A 15,783-nucleotide genomic window follows, 5' to 3' on the forward strand; every position below is an offset into this window, starting at 1 on the left:
CTGATTTTCATTCTATGAGGCATTTTCAACCAAGAGTTAAGGAAAGATTCAAAAAACAAGCTTTCTATACCATGGAATTCTTAAAGTATAAGAAGGTCACTAATCCCTGTGCAACCACATGAGGACAGGGAAGTCCTCAGGGACATGCATATCCCTATTCTCCAGCTCTACCTCTCTTTTTCCTTTCTCTCTCTCAGTCTCTCTCTGGGGTCCTCCACTCTCCCCCACTACAAGCTTCACACCAGGGCAGAGGGGGTACTCACCTTCCTTCTAAAGGGAAAAATGGACTTCATTTCAACCTTGCATTCTCCCTACTCTCTGGTTTGTAGAAAAACTGCTGTGGTCTGAATCCTCCAAGCTAGAGCTTAATAATTTAGATCCTGGGTCTAGGAGTTCCCCAAAATCCTTTTTTCTCTCAAATGTCTGACACTTCTTTTTTCCCTGGCTTCTGCCCTTTCCCTGAAGAGATGCCCAACTTCAATAAATATATTACCCTAGAGCAGCAAGAATTACAGGGAGTCAGAAACAAATTGAATATAGGATAATATTTCAAAACATTAGTTATAGCTGCATGGCCTGGTCCCCTATAAATAAGTTACTAAGGGGGTAGGACCAGGTCTTGCCTACTTGGGGTGACCCAGGAAGGCAAAATATCACATGGAAGTTCAAAGTTCAGGGGCAGATCCAAAGGAATGCAGGGCTGGGTGGGCCAGAGAGTTTCCAGAGGGAAGTTCCTTGAAGAAGGGAGAAAAAATCTGTAGGTAGGAAATTGTTTATTAGGAGGTCGGAGAGACAAATATCCTGGCGTGCCACCAAGCTGGCAAAGAAAATAAGAACAGCCAAGAAAAAAATGTGGCTGAGTCCTCTGATGAGAGTTAATAAGAGAGAAATAAAATAGACAATGGAAGAGAAGAGGCACAGGGAGCTGTACTGGGATGATAGTGTCCCTCTAAAGCCTGTCCTCAGAATCTCAGAACATGACTTAATTTGTAAATAGGCTTGTAGCAGATGTTATTAGTTAAGGTGAGGTCATAGTGGAGTAGGGTGGACTCTTAATCCAATAAAACTGATGTCCTTAGAAAAGAGAAGGCACAGAAGTTGACATGCACAGGGGAGAATACCAGGTGACAACAGAGGCAGAGGCTGGAGTGATGCATGTACAAGTTAAGGAATGCCAAAGGGCTAAGGGAAAGGCAAGGAACAAATTCTCCCCCAGCATCACAGAGAGCGTGGCCCTGCTGACACCTTGATGTTACACTTCTAGCCTCCAAAAGTATAAGAGAATAAATTTCTCTTGTTATAAACCACCCAGTTTGTGGTACTTTGTCACAGCAGCCCTGGAAAACTAATAGTGGAGCCACACTTGTCTCTTGGGCAACAGTCTACACAAAGGCTATTTGGCTGAAACCTCTGGAGCTTCTATCTTAAATCCTTGCCTGTAGGAAGTTTTCTTCTAAATCACTGTGGAATCACACTTTCCTAGCTTGGACAAATCCAATAACCTCAGTAACACATGACTTTCCATATCTGTAAACTATACTGCTCACTCAGGAAAATGTTGTGAAAGTTAAATGGAATGATGTTAAACAGGTGATCATGACCTTTTCCAGGGAACCAGAGAGGACCAGGGAAACTAGGCTTGAAGGACTCCTATTCCCAAGTTAACTTTGCTGCAGCACTCCCCAGAAATAGGTGGGGAGCCTGGGATGCCCAAGAGACTAATCAAAGTACAAGTCTCTGTCCTCAGTGTTCCCCTGCAACTCTCTGATGAGTACCCTCTATTCAACAAAAGCCTGGAAAGAGGAAATCTCTCCCTTCTCTTTCCTCTCTTTTTCTTACTTTCCTGTGACAAGAAGAGGGGAATTTGCCTCTTCTTCCTTTCTACTTCCCTTAAATAAAACTCACTTAGAGCAGCAGTTTTCAAACTTTCTTTTCTTGCCATCTTTTTAAACCTCAACCTACAACAATTTATTTAACATCATGACTCAGTGTACAGGCACACATAAACACACACAAAATACATTTTTTTCTCATAAAGTGATTACCGCATGTATTTTTCTCTTTTTTTGCAGTACGTGGGCCTCTCACTGTTGTGGCCTCTCCCGTTGCGGAGCACAGGCTCTGGACGCGCAGGCTCAGCGGCCATGGCTCACGGGCCCAGCCGCTCCATGACATGTGGGATCTTCCGGGACCGGGGCACGAACCCGTGTCCCCTGCATCGGCAGGCGGACTCTCAACCACTGCGCCACCAGGGAAGCCCCTACCGCATGTATTTTGATGTGTTCCTTTCTATTCCATTCCATTTCATTCTCTTCCATGTTATTTTACTTTTAAAAAGTATGGTCTGACTATATTAAATTTTTTGCGTAACCCCTTAATGTGTCAAGCATCATATCGGGTGCAAATGCCTGGCTTTTGACATGCTGTAGTGTTACTTAAAAAAAAAAGCAAGTTCTCTATCTTAAGATAAAGAGCATGTACCCTAACTCTCTTGCCCTGAGACAATAAATCTCTTGGTCAGGCTTGGAGGAGAGATAATTCTTAAAGATGTATTTTGAGTGACATACTTCTTTACCTATTTTGTATCCCATTTTTTTCCATTCAGTGTAGAGTGACATCTTGCCATGGCAGTAAGTGATCATCTTCCGCAACAGTTTTAATGATTGACTATCATCCCAATGCGTGAATGCAATATAATCATTTAACTAAACTCCCTATGTTGGGCATTTGGTTTGTTTCAAAGCTTACATTCTAATGGGAGGAGACAGATATTGAACAATAAACAACCAAACAAAACAACAAGGATAATTTCAGATTGCAATAAGTACTTTGAAAAAAACAACAACAGTGTTGTGTTAGACTCTGAAAGGGTTGGGGAGTAGATTAGATCGTATCATTAGGAAAGTGATTATGATTTAGACCTCAGGAATAAAAGGCCCACCATATAAAGAGGTGAGATCTACAGACAAAAGGAAAAACAAGGGTTTTTGGAGATTAATGCCTTGAAGGAAGAGAAAGAAGGCTTTCTGAGAAGTAGTTAGGGACCAACTCATGAAGAACCCTATGGGTCAGTGTAAAGAGAAGATTGTATTCTCAGTGTAAGTGGAAGCCTGTAGACAACTCAGAGAGAAATAGAAAGAGGCAGACAGATGAGAGAGAGACAGAGACTATCCCAAGAGAGAAAAGAGCCTATAGTCAGCAGATATATTGGTTATGGTTATGAATGTATCTATCTGGGTACTGACCATATAAAACTTACAGTCAGTTTCAGAGTTCAGAAACAATTTACATACACCCAGGAACATGGACTGTTTCTTAATTCATTTAAACTTTTTCAAGTTCGTAATCATATTTTGTAGTTTTGTTTGTGTATGCCTTGTACACTTTTGAAAAATTATACATCATTACCATGAATGAGAAATTTTAAAACTTACATTTTCTAATTGGTTATTGTTGGTATGTAGGAGAATTATTTAATTTTTGTATACTCATTTGATAACCAGCTGAAATTGCTTTTTAGGTCTACTTTTCTTTTTTCTTTGATTTCTTGAGTTATCAGTTAGGAAGACAATCATATAATCTGCTAATAATGATGATTTTTATTGCTTCTTTCCAGTAGTAATGAGTCTTTACTTCTCCCGATTTGTGAGATTCGATCGGCAGGAACTTCTGTTATACAACTGACAAATGTTAGTGATAACATGTTTCAGATTTTAATTAGAATGCCTCTAGTGTTTCACAGTTCAGAATGCCATTGAGTATCTATTTCAAATGGATATATAATTGCTATTTTAATGAAAGGTTTGTCTGTGTTGTTATTTCTGGTTGTTGATGTTGTTTTTCTCTCACCTGCTCACCCAATCTGCATGGCTGATGAATTTAACCAAATGCCTTTTTGGCATCAATTATAATCATTTTGTGATTATTTTAAACCAAGGTTTATTGTAATGATATATTAGGGTTCTCTAGAGAAGGAACCAATAAGATATATATAGATGTACACAGGAAGGAATTTATTATAGGAATTGGCTCGTGAGATTATGGAGGGCAAGAAGTCCCACGATCTGCTGTCTACAAGCTGGAAAACAAGAAAGCCAGTGGTGTAATTCAGTCCAAGTCTGAACACCTGAGAACCAGGGGAGTTGATGGTATAAAGCCCAGTCCCAGTCCTAAGGTCCTAGAACCAGTAAAGCTGATATCTGAGGGCAGGAGAAGATAGATGTCCCAGCTTAATCAAACAGAGCAAATTTGCCCTTTCTCTGCATTTTTATTCTTTTCAGGCCCTCAGTGGATTGGATGATGTCCACCTGCCCTGGGGAGGGCAATCTTTTTTGTTTTTTTTCCAAGTCTATCCATTCAAGTGCTAATCTCATCCAGAAACATCCTCAGAGACACACCCAGAAATAATGTTTTACCAGCTATCTAGGTAAATACCAGAGATTTAGCTAAGTATCTTAGCCCAGTCAAATGACACATAAAATTAACCATCACAAATGGCAATGACAACTACCATGAAAATTTATAATGTACTAGGCAACATGCTAAGTATTATATCATTGAATCATCATAATAAAGCTAGAAGAACGCTATCATTATGCATATGCACCTGAGGAAAGCTGAGATGTTAGAGAGGGTTAAGTTCACTGGTAGACACAGACTTTTAAATACAAATTTATCTGATCCAAAACTACTTCGATGGGTTTTGATGTATTTAATCAATTTTAATTGCTGTTAATATTACAATGGCTGTTGATATTTGTTGAGAAATTATATAACAAAATATCTAAGCCATTTAAGCTTATTAATATATTCAATCTTTGAAATCACCATATGAAGTAGAACCTATCATTATTCAGTTTATAGATGAGGAAACTGAGGCACAGAGGGCTTATTATGTTGAAATATCTTTGTGTATGTTTCTGTAAGAATGTATTATGGCTTTAATAAAGTTCTGGATTTACTAATAATTTTATTTAGTATTTTCTTATATTTATACTCTTATTTGAAACTGGTCTGAAATTTCTTTTTTTGTGCTGTAATCATTAGGTTAACTGGGAAGCTTGTAATTTTTATGAGCTCTAGAATATCATAAAAATTATTACAGAAAGGTCCATGATAGCCATCTGGACCTGCACGTTTTTGAAGGGCATTCCTGTTCAACTTATGGTATCAGAGTTATTCATGCATTTCTTAACGTTTACGAAATACTGTTTTATGAGTAGTGTAGTCTTAAAATTTAATAAACATCTTCTCTAGATCTGTGATTACATCACTTTTTTCATTCTCAGAATTTAGTACTTTTAATTTCTTTGTGTGTATGTATCAGTGTATAAGTTTTGTGAGTTTTCAAGTTTCATCTTTTTTTGTCTCTTCAATCAACCAGCTTTCAAATTTACTTGTCAGTTATACTATTTCATGTTTCCTAATTAAGTTTTGTATTAGTTTTCATCTCTATTACTATCTTAGTTTCCTTGGGATAATTTTGGCATTCCAGTTATAGCTTCTTAGATTAATTCATTTATTTATTTTTATTCTTACCTAGTTACTGATAAAAGTATTTAGATTTATGCCTCTTGTCCTGAGTGTAGAATTTGCTTTTTCATTGTATTTTTGACATATGTTGTCTTTCTTGTTAGTTTGGATTTAGACTATAATAACTGTAGTTTTTAATTATTGGTTAACCCATCAGCTGCCAAGGAGTTTTTAAAAAGTATTTGCTGTGATTAGTTATCTTCCATGTCAATTATTGCATAATGAGAAAATTTAGACCATACAATTTCTAGTTTTTTATGTTTGTTGAAATGTTCCCTGTGGTCTTTTAGATGTTTTTTTCTGGGAAAATATTTCATGGATTCTGAAAATAGTGTAATCTTAAACGTAAGATACAGAGTTGTATATGTAAATATAAATATATAAAAGCAACCTTCTTGATTAGATTATTTACCTTCATTATATCCTAATGATATTTTGATGCCTGTTGCACCAATGTAACTTGTCAATATTCTAACGGAGGAGAGGTCTGATGCCAGGTTGACTTTTCATGCACTATAGATATTTGCTTTTTCTCCGTAGGTGTGTTCAGTGTTTTTACTTCATGTCTGTGATTCACATATTTTATCAGGATGTATCTAGATAAGGATTTTCCCCAGCAATTGCACCTTAAATGTCAGTAATTCCTTTCTTACCTTTGAAATGTTTTCTCTTACTTATGTCTTCTCTGTTTATTCTGGCTATACTCTTTCAGGAACAACTACTCTTTGCTCTATCTTTACTCTTTGCTCTCTCTCGATATATATAAATATATTCACTTCATATATCCAAAATATATAGTATATGTGTGCATTCATTTTCTCTTATTAGTTCAAATTTGTCATTTTCCTTTACGTTTTTGGAAAGCTTCCCATGCTTCTGGTCCATATCACTGCTTTGATTGCCTACAGCGGTGGATATCCACACCAGAGTCAAATGGAAATGTTAACTTTATCACTAATTTATAATCATCATTGAAGCCCTTTGATAATTCATTCACTGCTTTCTTTACCTCATCCTGTTTCTTCTTATGTCTTCCCCGACACTCAGGGCCACAAGACGTGTCAAATAATTAATTGTAATTTCTTCTAGATATTGCAATAAATTATTGTCAAAGATGCCCTCTCTCCATGCCATTCCCTTCCTCTGTTGCTGCAGTAATTTTTTATTAGCCCAATGCTGATTATTTTTCTTTTCAAAGAGAGTTTAGATTTATCAGGATTTAATTTTTGTTAACGAAAAATATGGATTGTCTTAAGTCCTGCTCTCTCTCCACCTAAGTAATGGTGAAATTCTCTTCTGAGAGTCACAGTAGAGGGTATACTGATGTAGCCTTAACAAGGAACAGACTATGAAATTCTCTATTACTTCAAGGTATTTTTCCACTACTTGCACAATCTGATTTTCTGGTTCCAAACCAAGAGAGTAGGTAAAGATTATAGTTCCCAGCATGCTGCAACAGGATTTGTTATATCTGTCCTCTCTCCAGTGCTCAGTTGTAGTAGTTATACTTTCCAGGATGTGTGTATTGTGGTGCTTTCTCTGCAAATGGCACCTGATATGCGCCATTTAGTTGGGGGATATACGAAGCATATTCCTTAATTTTTTTCTTAGCTAATCTCTTGACTTTAGTCAAGGACTAAATCCAGAGTAAATTTCTTCCTTTCTTTTTTTCCTCCCTCAAACTACTTCTCTTTATATTATGTCAATTACTCCCAGATTCTAGCCTAAGGTTATGTGTCTGTTTTACTTACCTTTTAGGTTTTGTCTTTTTCCACATTTTTTTCCATATAGAGAGGGCTGCATTAGTGGTCTATTAGCCACATATCATTCAAATGGGTGTTATCACATTTAATTTTCTAGACCTAGTTTACATTAAGATATTCTCTTTACTTCCATTCTGTAGGCAACCCAGAATAAGTGGTATCATTCTTCATATTATTACTTGGTAATTATGAAGAATTTGCCTTGGTTTTTATTGTTTAAGTTATTTTGAATTCTGTTAAGCCATCCTTATTGTTTACAAGAGACCTGTAAAGAGAATGATGGAATCACAGATAAAATCTTTTATAATACAAATCTCACTCTAGAGCAACAGAAATGAAACTGAGATGGATTCAACACATGTCATCAGTGTTGAAAGTAAGAGAATTCTTGTTTCAAAATCTTGGAGAAAATACTCAGAAAATACTTAGGCGTACAAAATCCTTGTACCCTATATATCGTGCATTCCTATTTTGTTTATAATCAACTTCATATGAAAGGAAAGGAATCAAAAGCACAAACTATTAATTACAAGTTATTAGATGTGTAGTAATATTAGTTCATTTTAAGCATTTGTGCATTTTAAATACTTGTTAAATCCATATACAGGAAAGTGTAGCATTTGTATAAGGCTCTGGCCTTACTCTTTTGGTCCCCCTGGAGGTCACCTGTGTTTTTAATGAAGAATTCATGGAATAAATGAATGGCTTCCCACCTCAAGCACTTCAGCGTGAGGGTATTCTCAAGGTGTAGAAAAATAGTAAGTCAAGGAGCAGGCCAGAGTTGTGCCCACAGAAGCAACCTTACAACAATAAGGGACATTTATTGGGAGATAAATGCCTCGGCTTCCTCATTCCTTGGTGGGAAAGTTCTCTCAGCAAATAATCAGCAAGTCTGAGCCCCAGTTGCCCACAGAAGTTTCCATTCAATAATGCATCTTTTATTGACTTTCTGCTTTTGGGGGAACCTCATTGGAAGACAGGAGGAAAGTCCCAGAGGGTATACATGATAGCAAATTTTAGGGGGAGGAATCAATCAATGCAAATAGTGCAAGTGGTAATTTTTAGAAAATGATTCTATTCAATCAAACATTTCATCGAAATATTTATTCCAAGCCACTGTTTTACTCAATAACAATAGTGCTAGCTTTCTATGTAAAAGTTTCACGTCAGGAGGTCAACAATGGTTGCCGAATCAGCTATCTGCCTTGTATCATTTTACTTCATTTAAAAAATCTTTGTATTTTGAAAATTTTAAAATATTTCAGAATTCTAAATGTAGAATATAAAAACCCACAGATCCTGTCATCCAACTTCTTTTTTTAGTCTCTTTTCTTTTAACATTTAAAAATAATAATTGCTTATATTTAACATGTACAACATGATTATTTGATATACATATACATAGTGAAATGATTACTACAGTCAAACTAACATCTCACCTCCTCACATAGTTACCAATTTTTTGTGTGATGAGAGCACGTAAAATCTACTTTTTAAGCAAACTTCCAGTATTTGATACAGTATTATTGACTATAGTCATCATGCTGAAACGTTAGAGCTCTAGACTTATTCATCCTACATAACTACAACGTTGTACTCTTTGACAAGCGTCTCTCTATTTCCCCAGCCTGTGCTCCCAGCCTCTGCTAACCATAGTTCTACTCTCTGCTTCTATGGATTTGACGTTTTTAGATTCCACATAAGTCATGCAGATTATTTCTTTCTGTGTCTGGCTTATTTCACTTAGTGGAATGTCCTCTGGGGTCTATCCAGGTTGTTGTAAATGGCAGGATCTGCTTCTTTTTAAGACGGAATAATATTCTACTATGTAGGGCTTCCCTGGTGGCGCAGTGGTTGAGAGTCTGCCTGCCGATGCAGGGGACACGGGTTCATGCCCCAGTCCGGGAAGGTCCCATATGCCGCGGGGTGGCTGGGCCCGTGAGCCATGGCCGCTGAGCCTGTGCGTCCGGAGCCTGTGCTCTGCAACAGGAGAGGCCACAACAGTGAGAGGCCCGTGTACCGCAAAAAAAAATTCTATTATATATATCCAGTCATCTCTTGATGGACATTTAGGTTGTTTCCATATCTTGGCTATTGTGAATAATCCTGCAACTGCCATCGAATTTCAAGAAATATCCATATTTACTATACTTTTACATATCCTATCTTATTCATTTTTTGTTTTTTAAGATCTTTGTGGAATTATAATATACACACAAAAATGCACATTGTAAATATATATAGCAAAATGAACTTTCTCAAACTGAACATACTCATGTAACTGGCACCCAGATAAAATAAATAAAATATTTAATACCAGCACCCCCAAATTCCCTCCCTGCCACACATACACTTTTTTTCAATTACTGCTCACACTAACAAAATTAAATACCATTCTAAATTCTAGCTTGCATGAGTCTTTTATGCAAATAACAGACATCCTGTCATTTTATCTCTACATCTACCCTGCTTTATATTGTATATTATTAAGTCTAATCTAAAGGCAAAACTGCTCTCTAACTCTACCATACTTTACATACAAACACGCATATAATTTTTCCAAAATTTTTTGGAAAATATTCTCCTCAAGTAGAAATAAACTAAAACCTGGATTTAGTGAATCAAAGAGATATGTATAGTAAGGAAGTAAAAGGCATATTTTCACTATATGGGCTTGGACTTAGTGGGAAAGTAATGTCCTATGTTCAAAGATCATGTAAGAAACACACTGACTTTTTGTGAATTGCTACCCTTTCCCCGCTTGAACTGGATTATTTTGCTAAGAAACCCTACAATTACGTTAATAATATAACTTTATTGTAGCATTATATTCTAACTTTAACCCAGTTTGCAAGTAATTGTTTTATTTGGATTTAAGTCATAATCTATGTTGAAAGTTTTATTTTAGGATGACTAGAGGCATTTTGGAATAATAATTTTTTTATTAAGATACATCTGTTGATTAAAAAACTATTTTTGAATTTATAAAGTGCTCCAAGTAATTAATTTTAACAGTGACATAATGCATTGTATTTCTGGAACAGCCTTTCCCTACAGAGCAGAGTAATTCCATATTCATTAGATACTTCCTTATTTGACAGACAAATGCCCGAAGGAGACAATTATTGCAGTGTCTGCTTCAGTGTATTATTTTTTCAGCTAAAATGTAGTGCTCTTCCTGTTAGCACAGAAATAAAGAGCTGATAGTGAACTTTGTCAAGCTACTTATTTGAATTTCAGAATAATGCCTGGGTTTTATGTTCATTTTCCATCTTGAATTTATAATTTTTAAAAAAGAAAAATTGAATCGTAAGTAGGAAATTGATAAAACATATCTGGTTAATCATCACTCTTTGAGAAATTCTAGGCATATAATAAAATTTTAATGTTTTTCCCCCTTTAATGATATGGAGCAAATATATATTCTGACCACTCAAATACTAACATAATCATATTTAGTTAATAAAACATTAAGGTAAACACAATTATTGATTTCTTATCAATTGTTTAAAAATTAAGTACAAAGTAATATTACATACAAGAATCTTAAAGTTGTGACAAATTATTGAAAATTAATTTATTGTTTCTGTTCTTTTGACCTTAATTTTCAAATTACCTAAAGACTTTACTCTCAGAAACAGTGACTTCCAGCAGGCAGAGTTGAAAATTTTTTTGTCCACATTGTTTATTCTGCAGATAGCATATACTTGCCATTTGTTTATCTAATTCATCAAGCATTTAAAATATATTCATGTCCTTACCAAATTCATTCCTCAAAGATGTCCAATCTATCCATCTAAATCAATCTTTGAAGAAAATATTTAGAAGCATAACCCTTGTGTTCATATCAGCACTATTTACAACAGCTTAGACATGGAAACAACCTTAATGTCCATCAACAAATGAATGGATAAAAAAGATGTGGTATATATATATATATATATATATTATTTTTTTTTTTTTGATGAAGAGAGAATTTTGAACTGAATTAAAAGTCAGGGGCTTCCCAGGTGGCGCAGTGGTTGAGAGTCCACCTGCCAATGCAGGAGACACGGGTTCGTGCCCCGGTCCGGGAAGATCCCACAGGCCAAGGAGCGGCTGGGCCCGTGAGCCATGGCCGCTGAGCCTGCGCGTCCAGAGCCTGTGCTCCGCAACGGGAGAGGCCACAATGGTGAGAGGCCAGCATACCGCCAAAAAAAAAAAAAAAAAATTCAGAAGAAAATTCCAAAAATGTATGTGAATATTTAAAAGAGTAGAAAAATACAGAACAGAGCATATGAGATAAGAGAGTAAGAAAAAAACAAAGGTCTATGCAAATATGATTGAATTCCGAAGAGGAAAAAAGAAGAATATTAAAGATTTAAAGATATAATAGCTCAGAATTTAAATAGCTGGTGATGACATAAAGCCTCAGATTAAGAAGCAAATGAAGAAAATATACCTATACATAACAAGGTAAATGTGCTAAAAATAACAAAAAAGACACAGAGAAATGACAAAATCATCTGGGGAAAAAGAGAAGAATCACCTGCACAGAAGTCATGATAGGACTGAAGCCAGTTTCCTCAAACAGAAAAACAAAATTGAAGTCATATGACAATGGAATACTATCTTCAGAGTATTAAAAGAAGTTAAACATTCTATACCCAGAAAGTAGTCTTCAAAAATGAAATGAAGAGGTAAAAAATTAGGAAAAACTGTTTTCTCTTACAATAATAAAAAATGCAAAATAAAATTGTGCTAAAATGCCATTTCTCATCTATCAGAGTGCCAAACATTGAATTTTGAAAATACTGTCTTAGCAAGACTTGGGGAACAGGCATTCTCATATAGTACAAAAATCACTCAAGCTAAAGAGAGAAATTAGGTAATCTGGCAAATTCCATATACATTTTCCCCTTTTATCCAGCAGTTCTTCTTTAGTACTATTTCATATACATACTGACAGAACATATAAAAAGCCATATGTACAAGAAAATCTATTGTAGTACTATTTGTAATAGTAGAAGAACAGAATACAACCCAATATCCATTAATAGGAACTGATTAAATATATATGGTCTGGTATTTAGCTGAGTAGATTTCCTAGCTTAGTGTTGAAGATGTGGCCTGGTTTATTCTTGCTGCTTATAGTAAAATTTGAGAGGAGAGAGATGAATTGAGGGAAAAATTATTAAAGTAAAAAGAACCAGAACTGATGATTTGGGAAACTGTCAGTCCACCCAGATGGCAAAAAATGCTGAAATTCAGAAATTCATTATCAGGAAAATACTCTAAAGAAAATGCTGAAGGTGTGACCATAAAATCCTCCCTTAGAACCTCATAAGATCTCTTTGAGAGATTAAGGATATGACTCATAAGTCCCCTCAATTAAACTAAGTAGCCTCTAGGAAACTAGAGGGCAAAGTCCTTTAGGTGTATCAGCAAAAGCAAAAATTAAGAAGGGATTATTTAGGTAAGATTTCCAGGGGGAATCCTTTCATAATGTATATGTATATCAAATCATCACGTTGTACACTTTAAATATATTACAATTTTATTTGTCAGTTATAAATAATAAAGCTGAGAAAAAAAGTCTCTTGATGAGCCTCTTGTTAATAGAGTGAATTCCTGTGACATACACAGTGACAGAAAGTTCTTGAAATTTTTATATAGCAGAAATTCTTCCACTCTAATCATGAGAAAAACATCAACAAATTCTAATAGAGGAGCATCCTACCACATACTTGACTAGTACTCCTCAAAACTGTCAAGGTCATCAAAAACAAGAAAAATCTGTGAAACTGTTACATCCAAGAGAAACCTAAGGAAGCATGACAGCTAAATCTAATGTGGTATCCTGAATGGGTTCCTAAAATCGAAAAAAAAAGACATTAGGTAAAAACTACAGAAATCTGAATAAAGTATGGACTTAATAATAATGTATTAATCTCATTTTTAGTTGTAACAAATGTACTGTACTAGTATAGAGTGTTATACTAGGAGAAACTAGGTTTGGGCATATGGGAACTCTCTATAAGTAGCTTCTTAATTTTCCTGTAAATATAAAACTGTTTTTAAAAATTAAGTATTTATAAAGATATAAACATATATGGAGAAGAACATTTCTTCATTAAGTTGGTATAATTGTGTATATAGCAAAAATGATCTTCATCAGTTTTTAAACTTTTAAAAATTGAGATAAAATTGACAAAACTTAAATTCGCCATACAATTCAGTGGTTTTTAGTATGTTCACAGTGTTGTACAACCATCATCACTATCTAATTTCAGAATGTTTTCATCACCCCAAACAGAAATCTCATACATATTAAGCAGTCACTCCCCATTTGCTTCTTCTTCCCAGTTCCTGGAAATCACTAATACTTTTTGTCTCTACTAATTTGCCTATTCTGGACATTTCATATAAATTGCTTCATATGATATATGGCCTTTTGTATCTCACTTTCAGTTAGCATAATGTTTTCAAAGCTTATCCATGTGGTAGCATGCATCAGTACATCATTTTTAATGGCTGAATAATATTCCACTATACAGATATATCACATTTTTAATATAAATTTATCAACTGATGGACATTTGGGTTGTTCCCACTTCGGAGCTATTTTCAGTGATGCTTTATGTACATCCATGTACATGTTTTTGTGCGTAGATTTATGTTTCTAGTTCTCTTAGGTATATACCTTGGTGTGGAATTTCTCTGTCCTTTTGTGACTCTATGTTTAATTCTTTGAAGAGCTGCCAAAACTCTTCCAACTGTTTTCCACAGAAACCGAACCATTTTACACTCCAGTCATCAATGTATGGGGGTTTCTGTTTCTCCACATCTTTACCAACACTTGTTTTCCTTAAAAAAAAGCTATCCTACTAATGGTAAATTGACATCTCATTATGGTTTTGATTTGCTGTATTTGGTTTTAATGATGATTTTTGCAGTATCATCATAAGAGTTATTTATCTGTGGACATTTTTCTTTTATTGTCTGTCTGGTTTTGATGTCAGGGTAATGCTGGCTTCATTGGATGAGTTAGAAAGAGTTCACGTCTCTTCTTTTTTTGGGGGAAGAATTTGATAAAGATTGATGTTAATTCTTTAATCTTTATTATTTTCTTCTTTCTGCTTATTTTGGGTTTGGTTTGCGCTTTCTTAAATTTTAGTTTTTCAAGTTGAAAGTTTAGGTTATTGACTTGAAATCTTCTTTTTCAGTGAAGGTATTTACTGCTGTGAATTTCCCTTTGAGCATTTTCATTGCATCCCATAAGTTCTGGTTTGTTGTGTTTTGTCTTCAAGCATATAAAAATATTTTCTAGTGTCACTTTTGATTCATTCTTTGACTCATTGGTTTTTAGGAGTTTGTTGTTTGACTTCCACATATTTGTGAGTTTAAAAAATTTCCTTCTATCATAAATTTTTTATTGAAGTATATAGTTGACTTACAATATTATATTAGTTTCAGGTGTACAACATAGTAATTAGATATTTTTATAGGTTACCCTCCCTACAGAGTTATTATAAAATATTAACTACATTCCTTGTGCTGTACCTTACATCCTTGTAACTTATTTATTTTATACCTACTAGTTTGTACTTCTTAATCCCATTCACCTATTTTGCCCCTACCTCCCAATCCACTCCTGTCTGGTAACCCTGTTATAAATAGTAATTGTAATCCTCAGGAAAACAACTAAGAAAATAACTAAAAAATAAATAGTAAGAGAAGTGACAAGGGAATTAAAATAATACACCAGAAGATATCAAATTAGTCAAAAGAAAGCTTAAAAGAGGAACTGAAAAAAACAAAAAATATAAGGCTTATAGAAAACAAGTAGCAAAATGGCAGGGTTAAGTGTTTCTTATCAGTAATAATAGTAAATATCTATGAGTTAAATGCTCCAAATTAAATGCAGAGATGGATTAAAAAAACCATCCAACTATAAATTGTCTACAAGTGACTCACTTTACATACAAAGACATACATTGGTTAAAAGTTAAAGGGTTGAAAAAGATATTCCATTTGAATATGTCACACAAAAAGAACTTAAAGTTTCATAAAATATCATATTGGCAGGGGAGAGAGGTCAAATGACATCCACAGAATAGTCTGCTTTCTATACTTGATTATTAATGCAAGGGAGACTTTTGGTTATTTCTTACAAAGGATATAACTGTTCTTATCCTCTAAAATCTATCATGAGAGATCTACTCACTCATCTCTCACTTAGTTAATCTTGTTACCTGTGTTAGTTATTTATTTATTACTTCTGAGCTCCAAATCCATCTTGCCATGCCTTGCCTTGCCTGGCTTTGTGATCCTGGACTTTCTGGACTTTTCTCCTTTGCCGGGTAACTTGATGTTAGACTTTACCAATAGAGGGCACTGAAAGGCCATTGCAAGATCAGAGCAGGAGGAAGGGACTTCTTTTCCTTTAAGGGTGTTCTGGGTTCAACATGGTGGTCAGTGGATTGATATGCAAGAGGCCTGGTACTCT

The sequence above is a fragment of the Monodon monoceros genome, unplaced genomic scaffold, assembly GCF_005190385.1.
Source record: "Monodon monoceros isolate NGI ecotype Baffin Bay Population unplaced genomic scaffold, NGI_Narwhal_1 Super_Scaffold_21, whole genome shotgun sequence".
Taxonomy (NCBI): Eukaryota; Metazoa; Chordata; class Mammalia; order Artiodactyla; family Monodontidae; genus Monodon; species Monodon monoceros.